General features: G+C 39.1%; 1 long non-coding RNA gene across 1 annotated transcript; it reads right to left on the bottom strand.

The window, feature by feature from the left end:
• Positions 1–6,495: 6,495 nt before the first annotated feature.
• Positions 6,496–10,281, bottom strand: LOC145108858 (uncharacterized). Its single transcript, XR_013708601.1, has 2 exons — positions 10,045–10,281; positions 6,496–9,605 (listed from the first exon to the last, which is right to left on the bottom strand). It is a non-coding gene; the product is annotated as an uncharacterized LOC145108858 (long non-coding RNA).
• Between the last annotated feature and the right edge of the window lie 3,995 nt (positions 10,282–14,276).

Below are 14,276 nucleotides of genomic sequence, written 5' to 3' on the forward strand. Positions count from 1 at the left end.
CAAACACACACACACACACACCTAAACCTATCTCATACATACCCACCCCACCCCACCCCTACTACCTACTCCACTTGGATTATCCTATGCTGAATTTCTTGTAACCTAGGCATAGGGTAGAAATATCAGTTCGGAAAGTGATATCACGATCCAAGTTGGTATCCAGATCTTCACCACAAACCCTAAATTTCCCAACATGTTCGTTTATATTGGTCTATTAGGTTGTAGATAAAAGATTTTTTTATCATATTTGTTGTTTTTGAGTCTTTGAAGTAAATAACGACCCGAATGACCTTCTTCAAAAACGATGAGCATGTTCAGAAAGTATCATGGAAGCTTTGAACTATTTTGAACATCACGTTTTCAAAAATAATATTTTCATAATTATACATTTAAAATTTTGAAAATCTTAGGGTGCGTTTAGTTGCGGAAAAATGGGTCGTTTTCCGGAAAAAATTTCTAAGAAAAATGAGAATTTTGAAAACGCGTTTAGTTCGTCTGTTTTTCTAAATTTTTCACGGAAAATTAAAATTTTCCGTTTTCAAAAATTACAAAGAAATTGGAAATTTTTGGAAAACCAATAATCATTGTTTTCCACATTTTTCTAATTCCAAAATTTTTCTAAAATATAAACACACCTACTCTCACCCCCACCCACCTCTACCTAACTCACCTTAACACCCCCAACCCACCACACCCTTACCTACCCACCTCGCACCCCCCCCCCCCACAAACACACACCCCTACCCACACCCCCACAAAAACACACACACACAAACAAACACCCCCACCCCCACAAACACACACCCACACAAACCCACACCCACCCCCCCACACACACACCCACCCCCACAAACACCCCCCACCCCAAACACACACACACACACCTACAAACACACCCCCCACCCCCACAAACACACACATACACACACAACCCACACCCACACCCACCCCACAAACACACACACACACAACCCATACAAACCCACACCCACCCCCACCTCCACAAACACACACACACACACACACCTAAACCTATCTCATACCTACCCACCCCACCCCACCCCTACTACCTACTCCACTTGGATTATCCTATGTTGAATTTCTTGTAACCCAGGCATAGGGTAGAAATATCAGTTCGGAAAGTGATATCACGATCCAAGTTGGTATCCAGATCTCCACCACAAACCCTAAATTTCCCAACATGTTCGTTTATATTGGTCTATTAGGTTGTAGATAAAAGATTTTTTTTATCATATTTGTTGTTTTTGCGTCTTTGAAGTAAATAACGACCCGAATGACCTTCTTCAAAAACGATGAGCATGTTCAGAAAGTATCATGGAAGCTTTGAACTATTTTGAACATCATGTTTTCAAAAATAATAGTTTGATAATTATACATTTAAAATTTTGAAAATCTTAGGGTGCGTTTAGTTGCGGAAAAATGGGTCGTTTTGCGGAAAAAATTCTAAGAAAAATGAGAATTTTGAAAACGCGTTTAGTTCGTCTGTTTTTCTAAATTTTTCACGGAAAATGAAAAGTTTACGTTTTCAAAAATTACAAAGAAATTGGAAATTTTTGGAAAACTAATAATCATTGTTTTCCACATTTTTCTAATTCCAAAATTTTTCTAAAATATAAACACACCTACTCTCACCCCCACCCACCTGTACCTAACTCACCTTAACACCCTCAACCCACCACACCCTTACCTACCCACCTCGCACCCCCCCCCCCCCACAAACACACACCCCTACCCACACCCCCACAAAAACACACACACAAACAAACACCCCCACCCCCACAAACACACACACACACACAAACCCACACCCACCCCACCCCCCCCCCCCCACCCCCCCACACACACACCCACCCCCACAAACACACACACACCTACAAACACACCCCCCACCCCCACCCCCACAAACACACACATACACACACAACCCACACCCACACCCACCCCACAAACACACACACACAACCCATACAAACCCACACCCACACCCACCCCCACCTCCACAAACACACACACACACACCTAAACCTATCTCATACCTACCCACCCCACCCCACCCCTACTACCTACTCCACTTGGATTATCCTATGCTGAATTTCTTGTAACCCAGGCATAGGGTAGAAATATCACTTCGGAAAGTGATATCACGATCCAAGTTGGTATCCAGATCTCCACCACAAACCCTAAATTTCCCAACATGTTCGTTTATATTGGTCTATTAAGTTGTAGATAAAAGATTTTTTTATCATATTTGTTGTTTTTGCGTCTTTGAAGTAAATAACGACCCGAATGACCTTCTTCAAAAACGATGAGCATGTTCAGAAAGTATCATGGAAGCTTTGAACTATTTTGAACATCATGTTTTCAAAAATAATATTTTGATAATTATACATTTAAAATTTTGAAAATCTTAGGGTGCGTTTAGTTGCGGAAAAATGGGTCGTTTTCCGGAAAAAATTTCTAAGAAAAATGAGAATTTTGAAAACGCGTTTAGTTCGTCTGTTTATCTAAATTTTTCACGGAAAATTAAAATTTTCCGTTTTCAAAAATTACAAAGAAATTGGAAATTTTTGGAAAACCAATAATCATTGTTTTCCACATTTTTCTAATTCCAAAATTTTTCTAAAATATAAACACACCTACTCTCACCCCCACCCACATCTACCTAACTCACCTTAACACCCCCAACCCACCACACCCTTACCTACCCACCTCGCACCCCCCCCACAAACACACACCCCTACCCACACCCCCACAAAAACACACACACACAAACAAACACCCCCACCCCCACAAACACACACCCACACAAACCCACACCCACCCCCCACACACACACCCACCCCCATAAACACCCCCCAAACACACACACACACACACCTACAAACACACCCCCCACCCCCACAAACACACACATACACACACAACCCACACCCACACCCACCCCACAAACACACACACACAACCCATACAAACCCACACCCACCCCCACCTCCACAAACACACACACACACACACACACCTAAACCTATCTCATACCTACCCACCCCACCCCACCCCTACTACCTACTCCACTTGGATTATCCTATGCTGAATTTCTTGTAACCCAGGCATAGGGTAGAAATATCAGTTCGGAAAGTGATATCACGATCCAAGTTGGTATCCAGATCTCCACCACAAACCCTAAATTTCCCAACATGTTCGTTTATATTGGTTTATTAGGTTGTAGATAAAAGATTTTTTTTATCATATTTGTTGTTTTTGCGTCTTTGAAGTAAATAACGAGCCGAATGACCTTCTTAAAAAACGATGAGCATGTTCAGAAAGTATCATGGAAGCTTTGAACTATTTTGAACATCATGTTTTCAAAAATAATATTTTGATAATTATACATTTAAAATTTTGAAAATCTTAGGGTGCGTTTAGTTGCGGAAATATAAACACACCTACTCTCACCCCCACCCACCTCTACCTAACTCACCTTAACACCCCCAACCCACCACACCCTTACCTACCCACCTCGCACCCCCCCCCCCCAAACACACACCCCTACCCACACCCCCACAAAAACACACACACACAAACAAACACCCCCACCCCCACAAACACACACCCACACAAACCCACACCCACCTCCCCACACACACACCCACCCCCACAAACACCCCCCCCCAAACACACACACACACACCTACAAACACACCCCCCACCCCCACAAACACACACATACACACACAACCCACACCCACACCCACCCCACAAACACACACACACAACCCATACAAACCCACACCCACCCCCACCTCCACAAACACACACACACACATACACACACACCTAAACCTATCTCATACCTACCCACCCCACCCCACCCCTACTACCTACTCCAATTGGATTATCCTATGCTGAATTTCTTGTAACCTAGGCATAGGGTAGAAATATCAGTTCGGAAAGTGATATCACGATCCAAGTTGGTATCCAGATCTCCACCACAAACCCTAAATTTCCCAACATGTTCGTTTATATTGGTCTATTAGGTTGTAGATAAAAGATTTGTTTATCATATTTGTTGTTTTTGCGTCTTTGAAGTAAATAACGACCCGAATGACCTTCTTCAAAAACGATGAGCATGTTCAGAAAGTATCATGGAAGCTTTGAACTATTTTGAACATCATGTTTTCGAAAATAATATTTTGATAATTATACATTTAAAATTTTGAAAATCTTAGGGTACGTTTAGTTGCGGAAAAATGGGTCGTTTTCCGGAAAAAATTTCCAAGAAAAATGAGAATTTTGAAAACGCGTTTAGTTCGTCTGTTTTTCTAAATTTTTCAAGGAAAATGAAAATTTTCCGTTTTCAAAAATTACAAAGAAATTGGAAATTTTTGGAAAACCAATAATCATTGTTTTCCACATTTTTCTAATTCCAAAATTTTTCTAAAATATAAACACACCTACTCTCACCCCCACCCACCTCTACCTAACTCACCTTAACACCCCCAACCCACCACACCCTTACCTACCCACCTCGCACCCCCCCCCCACAAACACACACCCACACAAACCCACACCCACCCCCACCCCCCACACACACCCACCCCCACAAACACCCCCCCAAACACACACACACACACACCTACAAACACACCCCCCATCCCCACAAACACACACATACACACACAACCCCACACCCACACCCACCCCACAAACACACACACACACAACCCATACAAACCCACACCCACCCCCACCTCCACAAACACACACACACACACACCCCTAAACCTATCTCATACCTACCCACCCCACCCCACCCCTACTACCTACTCCAAAGATATGAATTAATGCATTAAATTTAGCCCAAAACATTATATGAATAACATTAAAATAAAATGCACCATGAAATGATTTGTTAACCACGGATGATCAATCTTAAATCAATATGAGGTAGGGTAAAGTAGGGTTGGAAAGGGTGGGGTAGGGGTTGGTGGGTGGGGTAGTGTGTGATGAGGTATGGTAGGGTAGGGTAGGGGTGGGTGGGTGGGGTGGAGTGTGAGTGGGGTTGCGGGTTTGTGTTATGCTAGTTAAAATAACAAAAATTGGAAAATGAAAACTGATAGAAAAATGCACATCTAAACGCGTTTTCTAATTTTCTAAAATAGAAAATTAAAAATGAATAAGATTTAAACAACGTTTTCCACATTTTTCTAATTCCAATTTTTTTTTAAAAAATATAAACACACCTACTCTCACCCCACCCACCTCTACCTAACCCACCTTAACACCCCCATCCCACCACACCCTACCTACCCACCCCGCACACACACACCCCCCACAAGTATACACCCTCACACCCACCCCCACCCCCACAAACACACACACACACACACAAAAATTCCCCCACCCCACCCCTATAAACACACAAACACACACAAACCCACACCCCCCCCCACATACACATCCCCACAAACATACGCACCCACCCCCACAAACACAGACACACAACCCTGAAGGGTTTTGAGCATTTTAACACTCCTATGGTGTGCATGCAACCCTATGTGCCTTGGATTTATGTTTTCATTATTATACATGCAAATATACAAAATTCCAAAGCATCATCCTAACTAGCATATTATGGAGCAACTATACTACAAAATCTAGTTAAATGACATACCTTTTGATGGAGCTTGAAGTGTCACACCCCCGAACCAGACGGCGGAAACGTCCGAGGGCTTGTGTGACATAAATTCAAATATCATCACAATGAATATACATGAAACATAACATAAACATTGTTAGGCGTGTCAAACCCAACAAATAATAGGGGTACAATAGACTCCAGATACACTGCTTTAATGCACTAAAAAGTAGTACAAGGCAAGCAGGGTCGAACCACAGAGACACGGGACAAAAGACTATACCTTTTTGCACAAGGTACTTTGGTCACAGATGGGGGTTTTGTTTGCAAAAGTCAAATAATAAAAGAAATAACAATCAACTTTGAAACATGCAGAAAATGAAATAGATTTGTAAACAAGTTGTAAAAGTGCTTCCACTTCTAGTTCTTAATGTTGTCATTTAACCTGATTATGACTTGATGTAATTTGTGATTGCTATTCTAAGTTGGTACTGAAAGATATTAACACGCTCTAATACCTCTCGCTTGCCAAATTATCTAACCAAAATACGCTCTTTGACTAGACCTAGCTTCACTAATTCAACCTAAACACGCTCTTAAATTGTATTGGAAAACTGCATTAAGTTTTGTACAAGCTTCCCAACAATGTTCATTTGTTCTCATACGCTCGGAAGTGTGAAAACATGTGATATATGTTTTACAATAAGAAAACTTATTGCTTGTTACCAATTATTAACTTAATAGAACGATTAGGTGCCCTAAAAGTTAATTAACTGCACAAAAATTCAATTCATGAAAGTGGCCAATCAAACACAAATCAAATTTAAGGGTTCTAGTTTAAACAAAAACATAATCACTAGAATAGAATCACAAATCAAACATCAAATCATATGCTTCAAGTCAAGCAATCAACATGTTTTGAACAAGAACTAGAAACTAGGGTTTCTTAGCCACACATGGCTAAGAACAAATCAAACAAGAATAAAGATGGAATTGCAATGTTTAATTCTTACTAAAATGAAATCAAAAGTGTTTGCAATGATTAGGTCTTCTCAAAAGCTTTGAGAAATCTCCCAATTGCCCTAGATCGCCAGAAACTGCTCCCAAAACCGTTCCTGTTTTTTTTCAATGTCGTCTTCTCCTGTCTTTTATTAAAGTTCACGTGCATGCCATGAGGCCATGCGATTTTAGCATGGCCATGCCTTTTGCCCATGCGTTTTTGGCATGGCCATTTGTCTTGACCATGTGTTTTTGGCATGGCCCATGTTTTTTGCTAAAAATCCAACACGTCTTCACTGTTGGCTCCATCTTCAGTCTAGCTTCACCACGAGTCAGGTTGCTCAAATATAAGATGATAAAGGACAAATACGACCCGTGTCGGTGTGACATGAGTCGTGCTTCAAACGTAGTCCTTTGCTATGATGATAATGCACAATGACTCGGGTTCCGTCTTCTTGTTCTCTTCATTGCATGACCGGTTCATCTTCTCTTCATGCTCCAAAGCTCCATGCTCCAAGTTTCATGCTCCATGCATCCAAGCTCCATGCTCCATGCATCCATGCATCCAAGCTCCACGTTCCATGCTCCATAATGCCTGCAAAATAAATCAAAAATAGTGAAGTACCAGGCATTCTTAATGAAATATGCAATTGCCCTAATAATCAACTAAATGCAAGAATTATGAAGTAGAATGCTATAAAAAGACGGAAATAAACATGCAAAATAGGTGCATAAAATGCACCTATCAAATCTCCCCAAGCTTTAGACCTTTCTTGTCCTCAAGAAAGAACAAAATTGAGAATCTACCTAGAGAAGACGATAGGTGACTAAAAAGAAACTAAGATGAAAAGAATGGAAGGAACGAAAAGGACTAAATGGAATTAAGAGTGCATGCATGCAATAAAAGAAGAACTAATGAAAATAACATATGTACAAAACTTTTTTTTTTCAAACATTAATGCAATAAACAAAACAAAACGAACATATTCAATCCAATTAACCTCATTATGTCATACAGTCGAAGGTGTACCTGTCGGGCCTTGAGATAACTTGACATTAACCCCACAAAGATATATAACATGTAAAACAAGGTTTTTAGCCATTCCCTAACGCAACTCAACAAAATCAAAAGTTACAACACTTGTTCACTTTTACGGATATTGGGTTAGCACATGGAACAAATTATGGTCTTACTCTTGTGAAAACATGTGATGCAAAATATGCTCAATCATTTTCATTTTACAAAGCATGACAATGACCGACTCCAGCTATTTGTTGACTAACAACAATCTTTTTCTAAAAAATATTTTCTAAAAATTCCCTAATACTTACCCAGATTGGTTACACGTTTCAAACCACTTACACAAGTCAAAGTAGTTTACAATCAGTCCAAGGGAATCTTTTGGCGGCCAAGCATTTTTCCTAAACATATTATTCAATTAAACTATAAACATAAATATATACAAACTATCTAATTATATTTTCCTACAAATAAAGCTCATGACTTTCTTTGAAATCCCTGTAGCGGGCTTCCAACCAACACATCTAGACCAGATGGCCTTGGTGTGCTAGATTTAAAGAAATCCATCGGGTTTACTTGCTCGAACCTCAAAGGCCACAGATTAGCTTTATTTGAATATCTAAACCTATTTATATTATTTTTTTTTGTTTTTATTAAGTTCATGACTTTCTATGGAACCTCTGTAGCGAACTTTCAACCCAATCAGTCCCAAACAATACAACTTTAGGCAATTAGGTGTAGAACACCCCTCGGGGTTTACTGATTCAAGTCCCAAATGTCACAGATTAACTTAATAATTTTTTTTTATTTTATTATTATTATTATTATTATTATTATTATTATTATTATTATTATTATTTTATCTTGTTTGCCAGGTTTATTTCCTTATATTTTCGTCTTGCCTCTTTTAGGGGGACTGATGTAAACGCGCAAAGACCCGTAAGTATAGTTGGAAACAATGTCCCCAAGCAGGGTATTTAGAAGGGAATAGGTAGAAAAGACTTTTTAGAGCGCTGGAGAATTCGAGTCACTGAAATTTTATATTCATTTTATGGCTCTTTTGAATTTGAAGTTTGGATATGAGTGAGCACTTACTAATCATAAGACCGGTTGTGTGTTCCAAGGGCTAACCTATACCTGTCTTTATGCTTCGGTGTTGATAACCTTATCATTTTTTGTTTTGCACGAGTAACTTCGGGAGACGTGTTCGTGTGAGATTAGGTTGCTTCAATATTTTTAATGAAAAACGAACAAGTTCTAATCTCAAGCCACGACTAATTTACCACTTCAACTTATTCAAGAAGATTAGGTTTCTTTAGATTGAATTTTTTTTTTTTTTTTTTTTATGCATGAGGAAACTAGAACCTAATGTACAAAGACCCCTCCCCAAGCTTAAGATTAAGCATCGTCCTCGATGCTCGGAGAGGATAGGACAACCAACTTGCAAGACTAGATGGCCTTCGAGTGTGTGTGGGTATAACATAGAATATGAATTATAGACATTTGCACACACGATTGACACTAGCTCAATAATTAAACAAATAAACAAATGATATAAAGAGCACACATATGAGCAATTAATAAAGTCAGACTTGATCTATCAAAGTCAATTATGGTGGTCATATATACAAGTCTGTGAAATGTGTGTGTTCGCATAGGTCCTAACAACAACCAATATTTTAGTCATTTGAAGCATATGCCCATCAATTTGTGAAAACAACAAAAATTGAGAAGCTTTTGCCTTTCATCATGAGCATGAAATCAGAACATGTATACCTGAGATTCAAATTGGACGCAATTGCTTTTAATTGGTGTGGAGCCAAATGAGCATTTATGGAATCCTAGAAGTCTACAAAAAGAGTTAATTCTTCTTTCATTCTCGTAGTCAGTCCTCACAGCTGTAACATACTTCATTTGCCCATTAATCTGCAAAAATCTAAAATTAAATTCAAATTTGACTGTGTGAAACCTGGATAAATAACAGAATTAAGTTTGGGATGGTTGGCTTTGCGATTTGTAGCAGTCGGATAAGCAGAAAAGATGGAATTGTGAACTGATTTTTCGATGAACAGCAGGTAAAGAGAGATCGAGAGTCAAGGAGGATGTGGGTATTTCTTGGTGGTGGCTACAAACAAAAAAAACGACAGTGGGTGGATTATGGTATATACCGACGACACTGAGGTAATCAATATAGGGTTGGAGGCTGCTATGGGCTCTTCGATAGAAAGGAATTGAAATTAGGGATTTGCGGCACTGTGTGTGACCACCGGTGGTATTTGGCTTGCGATAAGCAGAAGAGGGAGGGAGTGGTAGAGATAGGAGAGAAGGATTAAAGATCAGATGAGAGGGGAAGGAGGGCGCGTACCTGGTAGCCGACGTGTGATGGTGGTTATGTGATTGATACCTGATCACCGGCAAGACAGACAGAAAACACAAGCTGCTTCGTTTCAACCTTTCAATTCCGAAAGGAGAGGACCGGTGCCCTATTTCTATTTTATTCTTTTTTTTTTTCAAGACCGTGAGTTTTGAGAATTGCCCATGCTTTTTTTTTTCTTTGAAAAATCAAGAGGTGTGTCGCAGACGCATGGGGTGATTCCAAGCCGTGCCTTTCCAAGTTTGGCCGTGCTCTCTTTTTTTTTCTTTGGAAAAGTTCGAAGTCTACGCACGGTCTAAAATCAAGCCATGCAATTTTTTTAGCCCATGCGTTTTACTTTTGTTACCCTCACAAAAATCACGTTTTTTTTTTAAGTTTAAAAAGACTAAAAAACATTGCAACACAACAAAATAAAGTAAATAAAAGAAATAAAATGGAAAGAAAATACTCCCCGAGTTGCCTCTCGATTAGCCGCCCTTGTTTCAAATCTTTGGCAAGACTTGACCCATGCCATATGTTATTCTTTGAATGTTGGGGCTCTCCAACTCAGTAAACTTCTTACTACTTCCTCAAATGGGACACTTATCTTGTACCTGACTTTCTTTTTGCTTGGGAATCATACTGGACTTAGACCCTTGATGACAACAATCATCTAACCGAACCTTTTCTTGTACTTGTCTAGTAAGGTGATCAACTCTTCTTTATTTGATAGGGATGTCGATTTAATGACCGGTTGGGTGTTTTCCTTCTTGGGATATGTATTCTTTAAAGGGTCTGATAGGTTTATCATTTTCGGCTCTTGTGGTTGGTCTACCAGTGAAAGGAGTTTCTCATTGGTAGTAGGTGGCTCAGCCTCTTTTTCGTCAACCTCCAATACATCCTTTACAATTTCCATGTCATCCTTCTCCATTTCTACTTCTTCCTTGACAACCTTCTCCACTTCTACTTCTTCCTCCTCTTCCCCATCTTCTAATTGCAATCTTGGGCCACCAACATTTTTCCCATCGTTCAAGGTGATGGAAGAAACGGTATGCCTTGGGTCCTCCTCCGTCTGCGATGGTAATTTTCCTTGAGTTTCCAATATACTCACAGATTGAGTAAGTTGTGCAATTTGTTGCTCTAAGCTTTTGAGGCTAGCTTTGGTTGTTTCTTGGAAGATCTGGGTAGTAGTGGCAATGCTTTTGACAATGTCTTCCAAGGACATGCTCGACGTTTCAGCTTGTTGGGGAGGTGGAGAATATGGTTGTTGGAACTGTGGAGTTAGTTGGTATTGGACATTTTCCCAAGCTCAGAAAGTTTGTCTTTTAGTGCATTAAAGCAGTGTATCTGGAGTCTATTGTACCCCTATTATTTGTTAGGCGTGTCAAACCCAACAAATAATAGGGGTACAATAGACTCCAGATACACTGCTTTAATGCACTAAAAAGTAGTACAAGGCAAGCAGGGTCGATCCACAGAGACACGGGACAAAAGACTATACCTTTTTGCACAAGGTACTTTGGTCACAGATGGGGGTTTTGTTTGCAAAAGTCAAATAATAAAAGAAATAACAATCAACTTTGAAACATGCAGAAAATGAAATAGATTTGTAAACAAGTTGTAAAAGTGCTTCCAGTTCTAGTTCTTAATGTTGTCATTTAACCTGATTATGACTTGATGTAATTTGTGATTGCTATTCTAAGTTGGTACTGAAAGATATTAACACGCTCTAATACCTCTCGCTTGCCAAATTATCTAACCAAAATACGCTCTTTGACTAGACCTAGCTTCACTAATTCAACCTAAACACGCTCTTAGATTGTATTGGAAAACTGCATTAAGTTTTGTACAAGCTTCCCAACAATGTTCATTTGTTCTCATACGCTCGGAAGTGTGAAAACATGTGATATATGTTTTACAATAAGAAGACTTATTGCTTGTTACCAATTATTAACTTAATAGAACGATTAGGTGCCCTAAAAGTTAATTAACTGCACAAAAATTCAATTCATGAAAGTGGCCAATCAAACACAAATCAAATTTAAGGGTTCTAGTTTAAACAAAAACATAATCACTATAATAGAATCACAAATCAAACATCAAATCATATGCTTCAAGTCAAGCAATCAACATGTTTTGAACAAGAACTAGAAACTAGGGTTTCTTAGCCACACATGGCTAAGAACAAATCAAACAAGAATAAAGATGGAATTGCAATGTTTAATTCTTACTAAAATGAAATCAAAAGTGTTTGCAATGATTAGGTCTTCTCAAAAGCTTTGAGAAATCTCCCAATTGCCCTAGATCGCCAGAAACTGCTCCCAAAATTGTTCCTATTTTTTTTTTCAATGACGTCTTCTCCTGTCTTTTATTAAAGTTCACGTGCATGCCATGAGGCCATGCGATTTTAGCATGGCCATGCCTTTTGCCCATGCGTTTTTGGCATGGCCATTTGTCTTGACCATGTGTTTTTGGCATGGCCCATGTTTTTTGCTAAAAATCCAACACGTCTTCACTGTTGGCTCCATCTTCAGTCTAGCTTCACCACGAGTCAGGTTGCTCAAATATAAGATGATAAAGGACAAATACGACCCGTGTCGGTGTGACATGAGTAGTGCTTCAAACGTAGTCCTTTGCTATGATGATAATGCACAATGACTCGGGTTCCGTCTTCTTGTTCTCTTCATTGCATGACCGGTTCATCTTCTCTTCATGCTCCAAAGCTCCATGCTCCAAGTTTCATGCTCCATGCATCCAAGCTCCATGCTCCATGCATCCATGCATCCAAGCTCCACGTTCCATGCTCCATAATGCCTGCAAAATAAATCAAAAATAGTGAAGTACCAGGCATTCTTAATGAAATATGCAATTGCCCTATAATCAACTAAATGCAAGAATTATGAAGTAGAATGCTATAAAAAGACGGAAATAAACATGCAAAATAGGTGCATAAAATGCACCTATCAAACATCACCATGCATTAATACATTACAACCGTCATTGTTCACATCCAGTACCTTGTTTACATTACATAATCCCAAATATAAATTGTTTATCAAATAACATCACACAAAAGACATTCAGACACACGCTTAATAATTCTTCATTCTAACGGTTACCTGAGAACACAAGTTATTTTGAAAACAGTCAACATATATAATGTTGGTGAGTTCATAAGCAGGTTTGATATGAAAATGTTTTGTATTGTTTGTAAAACCCAGAAAATCCGATATTTTCTGAAACAAGAATTGTTTACGAAAAAGGTGTGATGATCCATAAGTATATGTGTAAATGATTCCAAAACATGCAAAAGTGGAATGTTTTTCATAATAGTTTCTTGTATTATAGTTGTTGTAAGTAAAAGTGAATAATGTGGTTCCCCCGGAAAACCCGATGTTTTCTGATATAAATAGTATGATAGTTTTGTATTATTGTATCGTCATAGCACATGAACATGATTTCCCAATGATTACTTAGATGGTAATGGATCTCTATGTGAGTCGTTATAACCATGCATAATAATGACTAATTCGCCTGTCTTGGCATTCTAGTGAATGCCGGTATTGAATTAAGATTTTGTCACCCTAGACTGGCCGAGTCTAACTGTAGCGAACAGCTTAGGTGTGGGGGAGTCACCCCCGTATAGATCTATACACAAACTCTTGCTCTCCCTCCAGGAGACTTTGATTATAACTACAGACTACGACCGACACTTATTAGTGTCGCCCGTTATTTCTTACTAATCCAAAAGAAATTGTATAACATTGTTCCACGACCCGATTTATGTTTACTTGAATAAAGGTAAGCCTAACAGGCGAAGAGAAGAGGACTACGGAGGCCCACTAACTTTGTATGTTATTACAGGCTGTCGAGTATGCTACGGACACGTTATAGCCCATTAAGCATATTATAAAGGTTTAGGGTCTTATTAACAATACAAGTGGACCATTAAAGTCCAATAATATGTTAAAGCTAATAAAGGCCCACTGGGTATGTAATTGGGTCACCGGAAGCCCGATAAACATGTGTGATTATATTGGGCCCAATAATCAGGATATTGGGCCATATGATTATTGGGCCATAAAGGCCCAATAGCACGAATAGAAGATATTTGAGCCCAACCATTGAATCATTTATAATTTATTGATCTTAAGTTCGTAATGTAGTTGTTTGTTGTAAGTGAGATGTTTATTCGAAGTGTTAAAATATTTTGACGTTTGATTTATAACGAAGCTTGGTTATAC

This window comes from Lactuca virosa, chromosome 4, assembly GCF_052849685.1.
Source record: "Lactuca virosa cultivar CGN04683 chromosome 4, Lactuca_virosa_CGN04683_v6, whole genome shotgun sequence".
Lineage (NCBI taxonomy): Eukaryota > Viridiplantae > Streptophyta > Magnoliopsida > Asterales > Asteraceae > Lactuca > Lactuca virosa.